The sequence below is a fragment of the Giraffa tippelskirchi genome, chromosome 10 (assembly GCF_054371585.1).
Source record: "Giraffa tippelskirchi isolate mGirTip1 chromosome 10, T2T-mGirTip1v1.2.pri, whole genome shotgun sequence".
In the NCBI taxonomy this organism is placed as follows: Eukaryota; Metazoa; Chordata; class Mammalia; order Artiodactyla; family Giraffidae; genus Giraffa; species Giraffa tippelskirchi.
The window spans coordinates 35,138,329-35,151,413 of record NC_137284.1 but is presented as its reverse complement, the minus strand read 5'-3'; positions in this window follow the sequence as shown (position 1 = coordinate 35,151,413).

The following is a 13,085-nucleotide window of genomic DNA, read 5'->3' as shown; positions in this document are numbered from 1 at the left end:
ACTGCAGCCGCCTCTTCAGAATCCAGGAGGGCGGTGTGCTTAGCGACTGAGCCCGCAGGGCTGCAGCCTAAACGTGGAAGGTCAGATCCTAGCACCTGAGCACGTTTTTTACCTCCCATGCCTGTCTTCCTGGCTGCAAAATGAAGGTGATAATAATAACAGCTGCTTCCTAGAGGGTGCTGGCGGAATTAAATGTGATCATTTACATGAGATTCTCAGATCAGTACCTGGTCAAGATAAGCCCTCAAAAAAAAATCAGGTTATTATAGTATTCCTCATTCCTTGCTTCATGAGGGCAAGAGTGTCACTCTTTTTCCAGACCCTCGTACAGTGCCTGACACATATGAATATTAAATCAATATTTATTTTCACCACCTCCTTCCTCATCTACCCATGTGTTCTCCAGGCAAAAATTCCCTGGTGTCAGTTGCATCTCAGCTGACAGGAACTCTGAAATGTGTTCTCACTCTGTCTCTCTTCAAACAGGGTGTTCAGCCCTGGAGAAGGGCCCCAAAATTATGGTCCAAATTGCTGCAAATGTGGATGCAGGTTTAGCTGGACTACAGGCACATCCTATCCATGTGTTTGAATTTGCTGAGAGGTGGTGACTGCTGAGCCCTTTACCACTGCCTGGGTTATGAGGCAACATCCCAGAAGCTCTGTCTACAACCTGGAAACAGAGAGAGTGGACCTCAACCCAGGGACATCTCAGGCAGATCTGCCTGTGCCTACAAAGGGTGGAAGAAAATGAAAACTGCCATTGGGGATTTCCCTGGTGGTCCAGCAGCTAAGAGTCCATGCTCCCAATGCAGGGGGGCCTGGGTTCAATTACTGGTCAGGGAACTAGATCCCACATGGTGCCAGTAAGAGTTTGCATGACTCAGCTAAAGATCCTACATGCTGTAACTGAAAAAAAAAAAAAAATCCCTCATCCCACATGCCACAATGAAGATCAAAGATTCTGCACATTGCAACTAAGACACAGCCAAATAAATAATTTTTTTTCTTATTTCAAACTGAGAATTTTTTTTTTTAACTGCCATTGAGGCTACTTGGCATCACACAGGGAAACAAGTGAACAAAAGAATTATTAGCTGAATTCAAAGTACTTATTTTTCCCTTCCGAATGCAGGAGGCTGCCTTGTGTAATGTAAGAGCACTGGACGTGGCCTGGGAAGACTCAAGTTCTGCTGCATGTCTTTCTGAGCCTCCGTTTCCTCATCTGGACTCTAACTCATTGTGAAGATCAAAAAACGGTAAGGAACCCAAACAGCCTGGAAATGGTAAACAGCTGTATATGTTTAAGAAAGATCAAAATCTATTTTTGCATTCCTTTTTTAGCCATGAAGAGGAGCAGTAACAATAACGCCTTCAATCTTTGCAGGATGGTTAGGTATAGGAGTGTTCCCACTGTGTTCCTACCTCCTAGCGCAGGGTCTGGCAACTGTAGGTGCTTAATAAATATCTGATAAATGAAAGAATCTGTGTTTCCCTGGTGGCTCAGAGGGTAAAGAACTTGCCTGCATTGCAGGAGACCCAAGTTTGATACCTGGGTCGGGAAGATCCCCTGAAGAAGGGAATGGCTACCCACTCCAGTATTCATGCCTAGAGAATCCCATGGACAGAGGAGCCTGGTGAGCTACAGTTCATGGGGTCACAGAGAGTCAGACACAACTTTACAACTAAACAACAAATGAAAGAATTAATGACTACCAGCAGCATTTCCATTTTCCTAATCTTTAGGACCCAAGGAAAATTTTCTTTAAATGAAAAAAAAGCATGATTTGATGACTCCGACAGAGCTGGGTTTGAATCCAGATTGGACCACTTAATAGCTATCTTAGGCTAATAATCAGCTGGTGATTTTGAACCTTTGTGTCCTCTTCAGGAAAGTGTGGACTATGGGCCCTTATCACACCAAGTTGCTGTGAAGAAAAAGAATGAGATAACCTATGTAAAGCTCTTCACTACCATTAGTGTGCCTCTGATGTCCTTACCAATTCACGAAAATTAGATTCATATTAACTCAGAGCCATGAACATTCTTAAAAATTCTTTATTCCAATTTCGTTAATGGAAACCTGGGGCCCAGGAGTTAAGATAACTCCCGAGGTCACGGAGTTCTCCAGGGTGCTCCTTTACGTTGCCTTCCATCTGGACACCCAATGTTTTAGCAGCAGCATGGGGAGCCCAGACAGGGGAAGAAGCCCCACCTTCCTGCTGCCTCCCTCTGAGAGCTCAGAGAAAGATAGGATTGGGGATGGTGACTGAGGTTTTTGTGTAGTTTTTCTTCCCTGAGCTCCTGTGACCTGTAAATTTCTTTATAGGAGAAATTTATTTGTATCTGATAAAAGAAACTTCAAAGGTTTAGGATTGAGCATAAACCCAGGAAGTGTGATCATTGTCCTTAGTGGGTTTTTTTGTTTTGGTTAATGAACCTACATTTTAATTACCATTATCTCCATCTTTTTTTTTTTTTTTTTTAGTTAGGGAGACAGTGAGGGAGCACATATCTTCCGACACTTGTCTAAAGATGCAAAGCACTTAGGTTCTGCATAGCCTAGCCTGTTTTCCTTAGGAATGCACTAATTACGTTTACTCAAGCCATGTGCTCCTGTTCCGGTTGAAAACCTCTACACTGTAAAATTGCTCCTGCAGAGAAGAGCAGATGGAGAAATGGCTGATAAAAGAAGGGTTCTTTGGGGGACATCCTTGTCTGGGTGCCAACCCACAAAATGCCTTCTTTTCCTGTCACTGCAGAGAAATATGGTGATGACAGAATTTGAAATCAATCAAGGTAGCAACTTACCTAAATAATTGCACAAGCATCTTTGTGCAGAACGTATATAACTTCCTGATGCCAAGAGCTGTGCGAGGAATTTTAAGTGGTTCCTCACTTAAGTGGATTCTCATCTCTGGAGGCCTAAGCAGAATCTAATGACTATTGCGGGGACATCATAACTTAATGATGCAATCCTATTACATACAGATATTCTGCATTTCTCATCTCTAAGTCTCACAGTAGCCCTGTAATAAAGATATTATCATTCTACCATATTGTAAATTGAAAAAGGAGATCTGAAGAAATTAAATTCACTTGAAATTAACTTGTCCAAGATCCTACAGCTGATAAGCAGTAGAGCCAGAATATAAACTTGTGTCTGCCTAGCTTTGAATGAAGCCCATGTGTTCTGTCACTTAGGGCCTAGAAAGTATTCCTCCCCATTCTGCATTCCATGAGAAAGACAGGCGCAAATAGGAACAGGAAGTCCAGCTTCATATAAAGAGTCTGATCAGCAATGTCTAAGGATCCTTCCTATTCTGAGGTTCAAGGACTACAGGAGGATGTTTCCCTGTGTGTGTTTGCAATCATAAAAGTCATCTACAAAGACAAATTCCTGTTAAACTCTGAAACCTTCTCTGGTTCTCACCTTGTAGTGGCCTCTGATAGTTTGTTCCTATCTTTTTTGCCTCTTCCTCATCTCTCTGTACCCAGTTGCCAATGAAAAGAAGAGCCAAAATGTGCAATCATCATAAACTTTCTGGAAGAGGTGACTGGGTTTTCTCTGCTTTGTTAAAGGTGGGAGAGAATGAGGCTTTCTAACCTGGAGACATAGAGCAGTAGGTGGGTAATTCCTGCCTGGACCGGACTAGAATAATAGCCCTGTGGCTCAGCTGGTAAAGAATCCACCTGCAATGCAGGAGACCTGGATTCAATCCCTGGGTTGGGAAGATCCCCTGGAGAAGGGAAAAGGCTACCTACCTACCAGGTGGTATTCTGGCCTGGAGAATTCCATGGACTGTGTAGTCCATGGGGTCGCAAAGAGTCGGATACGACTGAGCAACTTTCACTTTCACTCACTATAAGAAAAATTAATATATGTATTTCTTACAAAATTCTATAAGGAAAGTACTATTACTAACCACCTCCCTTTTTTTTTTTTTTTACAAACCTCTATTTATAAATAAGGGAATCTCAGGTACAAAGAGGTGAAATAAATTGTCTGGGCTAATAAGGGGCAGAGCTAAGATTCAAGTCCAGGTAGTCTGGTTCCAAAACCCAGATCTTAAATGCTGCCATATACCACTTCTTAAAGCCTGTCATAAATTACCTTGCTTACTAACATAGCAGCTCATTCTCTACTAGAGACTACGCCTATCTGCCAGTACCCTGATTTGGACTTAGCCTCCAGAACTGTGAGAAATAAATGTTTGTAGTTTAAGCCACCTAGTCTATGGTGTTTTGTTATAGCAGCACAAATGGACTAAGATATCCATCATCAGATGTCTCAGAAAGAATAGAGATGGAATGTTTGTGGGGGTAGAGGAAAATAATCAAATGATAGCACAAAGACTGATTCTATAAATTCATGAGATTTATGCTTTGGTGCACCTCTCTCCTCAAAACACATAGCAGTGATACATAAAAAAGGAGCTTCATTCAAAAACTGTACATACATCCTAGTAGACCCAAAGAAAGAGTAGAAACACGAAGAGGGTATAAGAGGTGCCAATGCCATAGATCCACTGGAGCCCAGTCTGTGAAGGAGGTAGCAGCAGCCAAGACTTTGGCCCCTGAAAAGACACCAGGACTAAAATTGCTTATGCAAGACAAGAAATCCAAACCAAGGCTTAAAGGCACCCATGCCTGTGAAAGAAGATGACAAAACTAATGCCAAATCACAGCCTGGGGGCAAGGCTTTCTAGGAAATAAAGAGCTTAGAAAGGAGGGAGGACGTGACCAGCCCAATAATCAAGACACCAGTTTTTAGACAGATGATATTCCAAAAGCCACTAAGGAATAGGAGCGTCAAAATTCCATTATATGGCCTGATTTGGGGCTGGGAGTTCCAGAGCGCCAACTGGAAAAAAAAATGTCTAATTACTGCACTACACAGGGAGGTAAAAATAAGCCCATACCGGAGAAAGAAGTAGACCGCAACAAAAAACAAAACTAAACACCCTTATTTAAAATTAGCCTGTAAATCAAAATACCAAATCTACTGCTAAGACAGCCAACAAAATCAATAATTGAAACATAAATTTCAGATGAAATTTTTAAAAGATGAAATTTTGCAGAAACTTAAGATTTTAAATAAATGTTTAGAATGCTCAGAGATGAACAAAATGATTTTCATTTTTTAAAATAACATGGAATGACATTAAAACAAGCTGAAGAAGTCTATGAAAAATAAGCAATTAGAAAATGTGGAGAAAAATATATATATATACAGTCTTAGTCCACTTAGGCAGTTGTAACAAATTACCATAAGATGGGTGGTTTATAAACAACAGAAATTTATTGTTCATATTTCTGGAGGCTGGGAAGCACAAAGTCAAAGCATTTGGCGAGAGCCTGCTTCCTGGTTCATAAAGTCCATCTTCTTACTATATCCTCACAGACAGGGCAGAAGAGGCAAGGGTTCTTTTTGGGGTCTCTCTTACAAGGGCACTCATCCCATTCATGAGGGTTTTACCCTCATAACTTAATCACATCCCAAAGGCTCTACCTCCAGATATCATCACTTTGGGGATTAGATTTCAACAAAGGAATTTTAGGAAGCACAGATATTCAGTCTATAGCATATATATTTATGGGAACTCTCTCTAGTATTCTTGCCTGGAAAATTCCATGGACAGAGGATCCTGGCAGGCTACAGTCCATGGGGTCACAAAGAGTTGAACTCAACTGAGCATAGCACACACAGCACAAAATATAGGAGAATATTTTATGACCTCAGGACAAGGAATGATTTCTCTTTTTTAAAATTTATTTTATTGAAGTGTAGTTGATTTACAATGTTATGTTAATTTCTGCTATATAGCAAAGTGATTCAGTTTTCATATACATGCATTCCTTCTCATGTTCTTTTCCATTATAGCTTATCACAGGATAATGAATATAGTTCCCCGTGTTATACAGTAGGACTTTTTTGTTTATTCATCCTGTATATACTAGTTTTCATTCTGCTAATTCCAAACTCCCAATCCTTCCCTTTCCCACTGCCTCTTCCCCTTCAGCAACCACAAATTTGTTCTCCATGTCTGTGGGTTTGTTTCTGTTCCATAGATAAGTTCATTGTGTCATATTTTATATTTCACATACAAATGATACCATATAGTATCTGTCTTTCTCTTTCAGACTTACTTCACTGTATGATAATCTCTGGATCCATCTATGTTGCTGCAAATGGCATTATTTCGTTCTTTTTTATGGCTGAGTAGTATTCCTTTGTGTATATGTACCACATCTTCTTTATCCATTTATCTGATGATGGACATTTAGGTTGTTTCTCTGTCTTGGCTTTTGTGAACAATGCAGGGGAGGGAAGGATTTTTTTTAATAAGACATATACACAAAGAAGAAAGACTGATAAATTCAACAACCTAAAAAATTTTAATGATTATTTCTCAAAAGTTACTATTTTTAAAAAACTAAGTGAAAGCCCCAGACTTGGAGACCGTGATTTACCACACATATAGTCTTCTTAGAAAGGACAAGTGTTAAGCTTAAGGGATATAATTATGATTTAGTAAATAGGAAAAGTACCATTTTAATATCCATTCCCATAATATGCGTAAAAAATAATATCTATAAACAATATCTGCATGCCTTAAAATTTCCGTAAATGGTATTATATCTATTATTCTAGAGCTTGCTTTTCTCTATCAACATTTTTTTTGATCCCTTTAAATTCACACAGTTATCTTACCTGTTGTGTAATATTACATTATATAACTGTATCACAGTTTTCCATTTCTATCCTTACTTCTCTTGATGGGCATTTAAGTTTTCCTAAATCTTTTGCTGCTATGAATTACATTGTTAAAATAAAGTAGTGTGACAGCTCTGTTTGGGAGTACACTATAGAATATATTTTTATACTCCTATTGTTTATTTCTAATTTAATTATATTGAGATCAGAGAAATGGTCATTTGTTATTGACTCTGAAATTTGATGAAGCTTTCTTTGTTTCTCTTCTATGATTAATTTTTTAATGGCCCAGGGGAAGTTGATTTAAATGTATATTCCTTGTTTATTGGGTAAAAGACTTTATCAATTAGGACAGAGGGTCTGGAAGTTACAACCTTAGAGATGAATCTAGTCCACAGCTAGTTTTTTTTCTTTTTGTAAAGTTTAATCTGAACATAGTCATCTTCTTTCATTGAACTACTGTCTATGGTTGCTTTTATGCTAGAAAAGTGAAGGTATCATATGTGGTCATAAAATATTTACTACTATCTGATTCTTTATAGAAAAAGTTTCCCACTCTTACATTAGGTAAAGCTTTTAATGGTATTGTTCAAAATGTCCAACTCCTGTTAATTTTATATCTGTTTAATCTGCTAGTTCCTGATAGTGGTGTGTTAAAATCTCCTACTATAATTGTAGACTTGTCAATTTCTTTTTGTAATTCTATCACGTTTGATGGTTTGGGCCCAGGGAAAGCCCTGGAGATCCAGGACCTTCTTGCTCTTGATTCTGCTGCCCTCCAGCCACCCTCTTGCACTTGAAATTATATTTGGACAAAAGTCAGGTATCAGCCCCCATGGGCCCAATCGCTATGAGAGAAATGTTTTCAGAATGTTGCTCTTTTGTTTGACTTGAGGAAGATATAAATGATAGCTGTCAAAGAAAGGCAAAATAGAACACTTCTGAGGGCAAGCTATCAATTTCATGGTGCAAACCCAGCCTCCCTCTGGCCCCAAACAAAAATTTCTCTGTCCTCTAAAAATACGTCTAGCAAAGCTAGCTGTAAGAGCAATTATGGGGAGAGGCCCAAAGCCAAGAAACGTCAACAGTTGGGTCCCACAGGGTGCAGAGCAAGCACATTTGAAGAGGACTGACAGGATTTATTGGAGGGAAGATAATTTGCCAGCCAGAGAGACTGACTGCATTCAGTACACTGCTTGACTTTCAGCAGCTGCCAGAGACAAGCCAGGGATCAGGGGACGTGACAAGTCCCATGACAGATGTTGCCGAGTTACCGAGGACATCAGCTGTGACCTAGATGACATGGTGAATAATGGGACCCCTTTCCCAGCATTGCTCAAGTAGGAAAGTATAGATTTGTATCTGCAAGAAGCAGGTTAAAATGGAATTTCTAGAATTCCAAATCAGGTCAACATGTGTGTATAATCCAATCACTATATGCCAGGCAATGAGCAAGGCTCTTATATACTTTAAATTTTGCAAAAGCTCCCACTTCCAGATGAGTAGACTGAGGCCACAGAGCTGGTAACTGACTGCCATGATGTGAACCGGTTTTATCCAGCTTTGAATCCCATGCTTTCTTCACTTCAGAAATAAGAACACTCAGACCCAGTTGAGGGTCACACCAGGACACATAGACCCGTGAAGCAAAACAGCATGGGGCAAATGCCTCTGGAAGGGGGTGGTGGTGATGCTGGTGGTGCAAAGACCACAGGGAAGAGAGCTAACACTCACTGCACAGTTACTCAGTGTCACTCAGCATTGACTGTGTCCTACAGCTAACCCTCACAAGAGCCTCCAGGGTGGTATCAATGTTCTGATTCTACAGATAAGGAAACCAAGCCACCTAACTTGACCGGGTCACAAAACTACTATGGTTAGAACCAGGATTTGCACTCCTCTCATCCTTATTCTAATTCCTTCCCACTATGACCTTTTTCAAGGCTTCCCATGTGATTCAGCTGGTAAAGAGTTTGCCTGCAATGTGGGAGACATGAGTTCGATCCCTGGGTTGGGAAGATCCCCTGGCAAAGGGAATGGCTACCCACTCCAGTATTCTGGCCTGGGGTTGCAAAGAGTCAGACACGACTGAATGATTTTCACTTTCATGACCTTTTTCAAGTGTTCATATCAGACTTAGGAAGGCAGGAAGGAATCTTCATAAATCTTTAGCAAGAATGTGCTACTTGGGCTTCCCTGGTGGCTCAGTGGTAAAGAATCTGCTTGCCAGTGCAGGAGACATGGGTTTGATCCCTGATGCAGGAAGATCCCACATGCCCCAGAGCAGCTCAGCTCATGTGCTGTAACTGTCCAGTCTGTGCTCTAGAGCCCGGGAGCCACAACTACTGAAGCCTGTGCACCCTAGAGCCCATGTTCTGAAACAAGAGAAGCCACCACGATGAGAAGCCCATGCACCGCAGCCAGAGAATATCCCCTGTTTGCCACAACCAGAGAAAAGCCCAAGGAGCAACAAAGACCCAGCACAGCCAAACATAAATAATAAATAAAATTATTTTTTTTAAGGGCCAATATTTAAGGAAAAAAAAGAATATATTACTTAAGAGGATCCATGGAAAGATCGGTGGAATTTCAACCAGCAGAGAGAGAGTAACGGTCTAGAATGGCAGGGAGACCACAGGGGCAAAAGGAAGCTAGCTCAAGAAGTGGCTGTGGAATGTGAGTCTTGGGGTGTGGCATGAGCTTGAGAGAGGCAGTGGAGAGGAGCGGGGAACACGGGCAATTCTACCCGGAAAGGGCCTGACCAGGCGGGATCCTGTCCACAGCAGCATAGCTGCTCCACCGAGCAGAGCAGCTGCTGGGTCTCTGGAGCGACCTCCAGAAGCCACAAAGCTGTAGTTAGTTACCAGAACTTGACTTTGCAATCTGTGTACAGGAAAAGAGGATGGGAAATCTGGAGCCAGGAGTCACCTGAAGGTTTAGGTAGGAAGAAGCAAAACTGTCAGTATCCATAGATGTTGTGTGTGAGTACACAAGAGCCCCAGGAGAACCTAAAATCTAGTTATTTGATTTATAGACATGTTGGCAGATAAAACAAATGTAACATATACACATAATGAAATCTTGTTTAGTCTTAAAAAGGAAGGAAATTCTGCCACATGCTAAGCATGGATGAGAAACCTTTATGAGGGTCAAGATGGAACAACTGACTGGTTCAGAATTGGGAAAGGAGTATGACAAGGCTGTATATTGTCACCCTGCTTATTTAACTTATATGCAGAATACATCATGCAAAATGCCAGGCTGGATGAATCACAAGCTGAAATCAAGATTGCTGGGAGAAATATCATCAACCTCAGATATGCAAATGATACCACTCTAATGGCAGAAAGTGAAGAGGAACTAAAGAGCCTCTTGATGGGGGTGAAAGAGGAAAGTGAAATAGCTGGCTTGAAACTGAACATTCAAAAAACTAAGATCATGGCATCTAGTCCTATCATTTCATAGAAAATCAAAAGGGGAAAAGTGGAAATAGTGACAGATTTTATTTTCTTGGGCTCCAAAATCACTGCAGATGGTGACTGCAGCTATGAAATTAAGAGACACTTGCTCCTTGGAAGGAAAGCTTGACAAACCTAGACAGCATATTAAAAAGCAGAGAGATCACTTTGCCAACAAAGGTCCATCTAGTCAAAGCTATGGTTTTTCCAGTAGTCACGTATGGAAGTGAGAGCTGGACCATAAAGAAGGCTGAGCACCACAGAATTGATGCTTTCGAATTGTGGTGCTGGAGAAGACTCTTGAGAGTCCCTTGGACAGCAAGATCAAACCAGTCAATCCTAAAGAAAATCAACCCTGAATATTCATTGAACTGACACTGATGCTGAAGCTCCAGTGCTTTGGCCACCTGATTGAAAGAGCGGACTCATTGGAAAAGTCTCTGATGCTGGAAAAAATTGAAGGCAAAAGAAGGAGGGGGTGACAGAGGATGAGACGGTTAGATAGCATCACTCACACAATGGATATAAATTTGAGCAAACTCCTGGAGCTAATGGAGGACAGGGGAGCCTGTTGTGTTGCAGTTCATGGGGGTGGCAAAGAGTCAGACACAACTTAGTGGCTGAACAACAACAATAATAATATACATATACCACATCTTTATCCATTCATCTGTACATTGATATTTCCGTGCCTTAGCTATTGTAAATAGTTCTGCTATGAACATTGGCATACATATATCTTTTCAAATTAGAGTTTTCATCATTTCTGGATATATGCCAAGGAGTGGAATTCCTGGATCATATGATACAAAGATAGTTGTTAACAGCTGCCAGCCAGTGCTACAGTTGTTTTGTTCCAATAATGGCTCACGAGCAGAATTCTGAAAGCTAGACTTCCACGTGAGTTCTGGTGGATAAAGTGGCTCTTTTTCTAGAACCGGCCATGTCAATTCTGCCAACACCCAGACCACCAATTTGCTACACTTTATATTCCTAAATGAAGCCAACTTTATAGGAACCATGATGTCATTTCTCAGTTCCTTGGCTTTCTGGGAGTCCTTTTTCTATTCACAGAATGGCTTTTGAGCTGCAGTTTTCCTTCAACAAGGATCAACTATGACCTTGTGCATCAAAAGGAGCTACAGTTGGTCAACTTTTCCATCAGTACCCAGCTCACCCCATTTCAAGAGAGAAGCTCCTAGAAAAGCACATTGCCAATATCCTCCTTCCACTATTGATATAATGAACTTTATTAGCTCCTTTCTATTAATGAAGTGGAGTCCTAAGCATTTTAATCAGAGGTCCTCATTTTGAATTCTCTCTACCATTTGTTTCTAGCACACTGGGTTCCTGGGCCTTTTCTGAAAAGGCTGGGGATGAAAGGCAGTGTCTCTATCTGAATGGAAATTAAGCATGAGAAGTTATTACAGATCCAGGTGAACTGGAAATGAAATAAACAGTCACTGTACCCCAAATAGGAAACCACTAATTAGATTTTTGAGTTCAGCATAAATGCCTCCTAAGCTGCATGTTAATACAGGAACTCACTGTATATTGATTCAGTTTGCTTGAATCGAAGGCTGCACAGGCTGGATGTGTCCCCAGAGGTTTATTGTGCTGAGCATCCCACAGCAATGGTTGTATTGAAATGTAAATTACACCTTCAAACATCATTTGTGTCCACAGTGTTTGGAAGCTGGTCACTCTAAATTATTATTTTTACCTTGTCTTGGCCTTGGGAAAACGTCAAAAGTGGCCAGAACTCATTCCCAGGTCAGACAAACACATACATCTAATATTAATTATACACAAAGCAGACCCATAAATTTCAGTCCCTGAACTAGTCTGACAATTCTTTAATTAAGAAACTTCAGCCATCATATATATATATCTATAACTGAGTCACGTTGCTGCACAGCAGAAATTAACACAATGTTGTAAATCAACTACACTTCAATAAAGTTTAAAAATTAAAAAAAAAAAAGAAACTTCAGCCATCAAACAGTCGTCAGTTGGGATGTGGGGTTGACAAGCCTCAGAGATGGCGTCAGGCGACTGAGAGCTCTAGGAGCATGACCTGCTTTAGACAATTGCATTATTTCCAGAGAGAAGCAGGAAGACTCAGAACTCCACAAGGGCATGGGTAAAGAGAGAAGGGCAGAGGAAAGCAAATATAAAGTGGGAAACTATTTGCTTGGTAGAAATGCAACAGGGGATGGTGGTCCAGTGGTTAAGAATCTGCCTTGCAATGAGGGATGCAGGTTGGTCTCTGGTCAGAGGGCACTAAGGTCCTGCATGCCATGGAGAAACTAAGCGCGGGGGTGGCAACTACTGAGCCAACACGATCCCCAGCCTGTGCGCTGCAACCAGAGAGCCCGTGTGCCACAACTAGAGAGCCCGCGAGCTGCAACTAAGACCCAACACAGCTGAATAAACGAAAAGAAAGGAATGCCAACAGAGGACATTTGTAGCATTTGAAGACAAAAGCCTAACTTCTCATCCTGACACAGCTGAACTCAGTCCACCAGCAGCATAAACTGAGAGCCAAGCAGACATCCATGCAGAGCTCAGAGGGCAGGGCAGCTATTTATGCACAGTTCTCCTTGAGGGAGCCTCCTCTCAGAACAGTCTGCCTCCCAGGATCTTCTGGGTTGGGAGAAGCGTGGCAGCTGCCTGATTTTTCATTTCTTCCACCCCATCTCCCCCCCTCTAAAAAAACCAAAATCAACAATGAAAACAAAATCAACAATAGAACAAGGAGGAGACCCTGAAAAGGATAAGCGGCTGAGAGTAGGGAGAAGAAAGAAGTAAATCTACCCAAAATAAATAAAGCTGATCAAACGTCTCCTAAATCAAATGATTCATAAAGAGTGGTGCCTAGATTCTCAGCTCAGCATCACCTGGAAAATTGT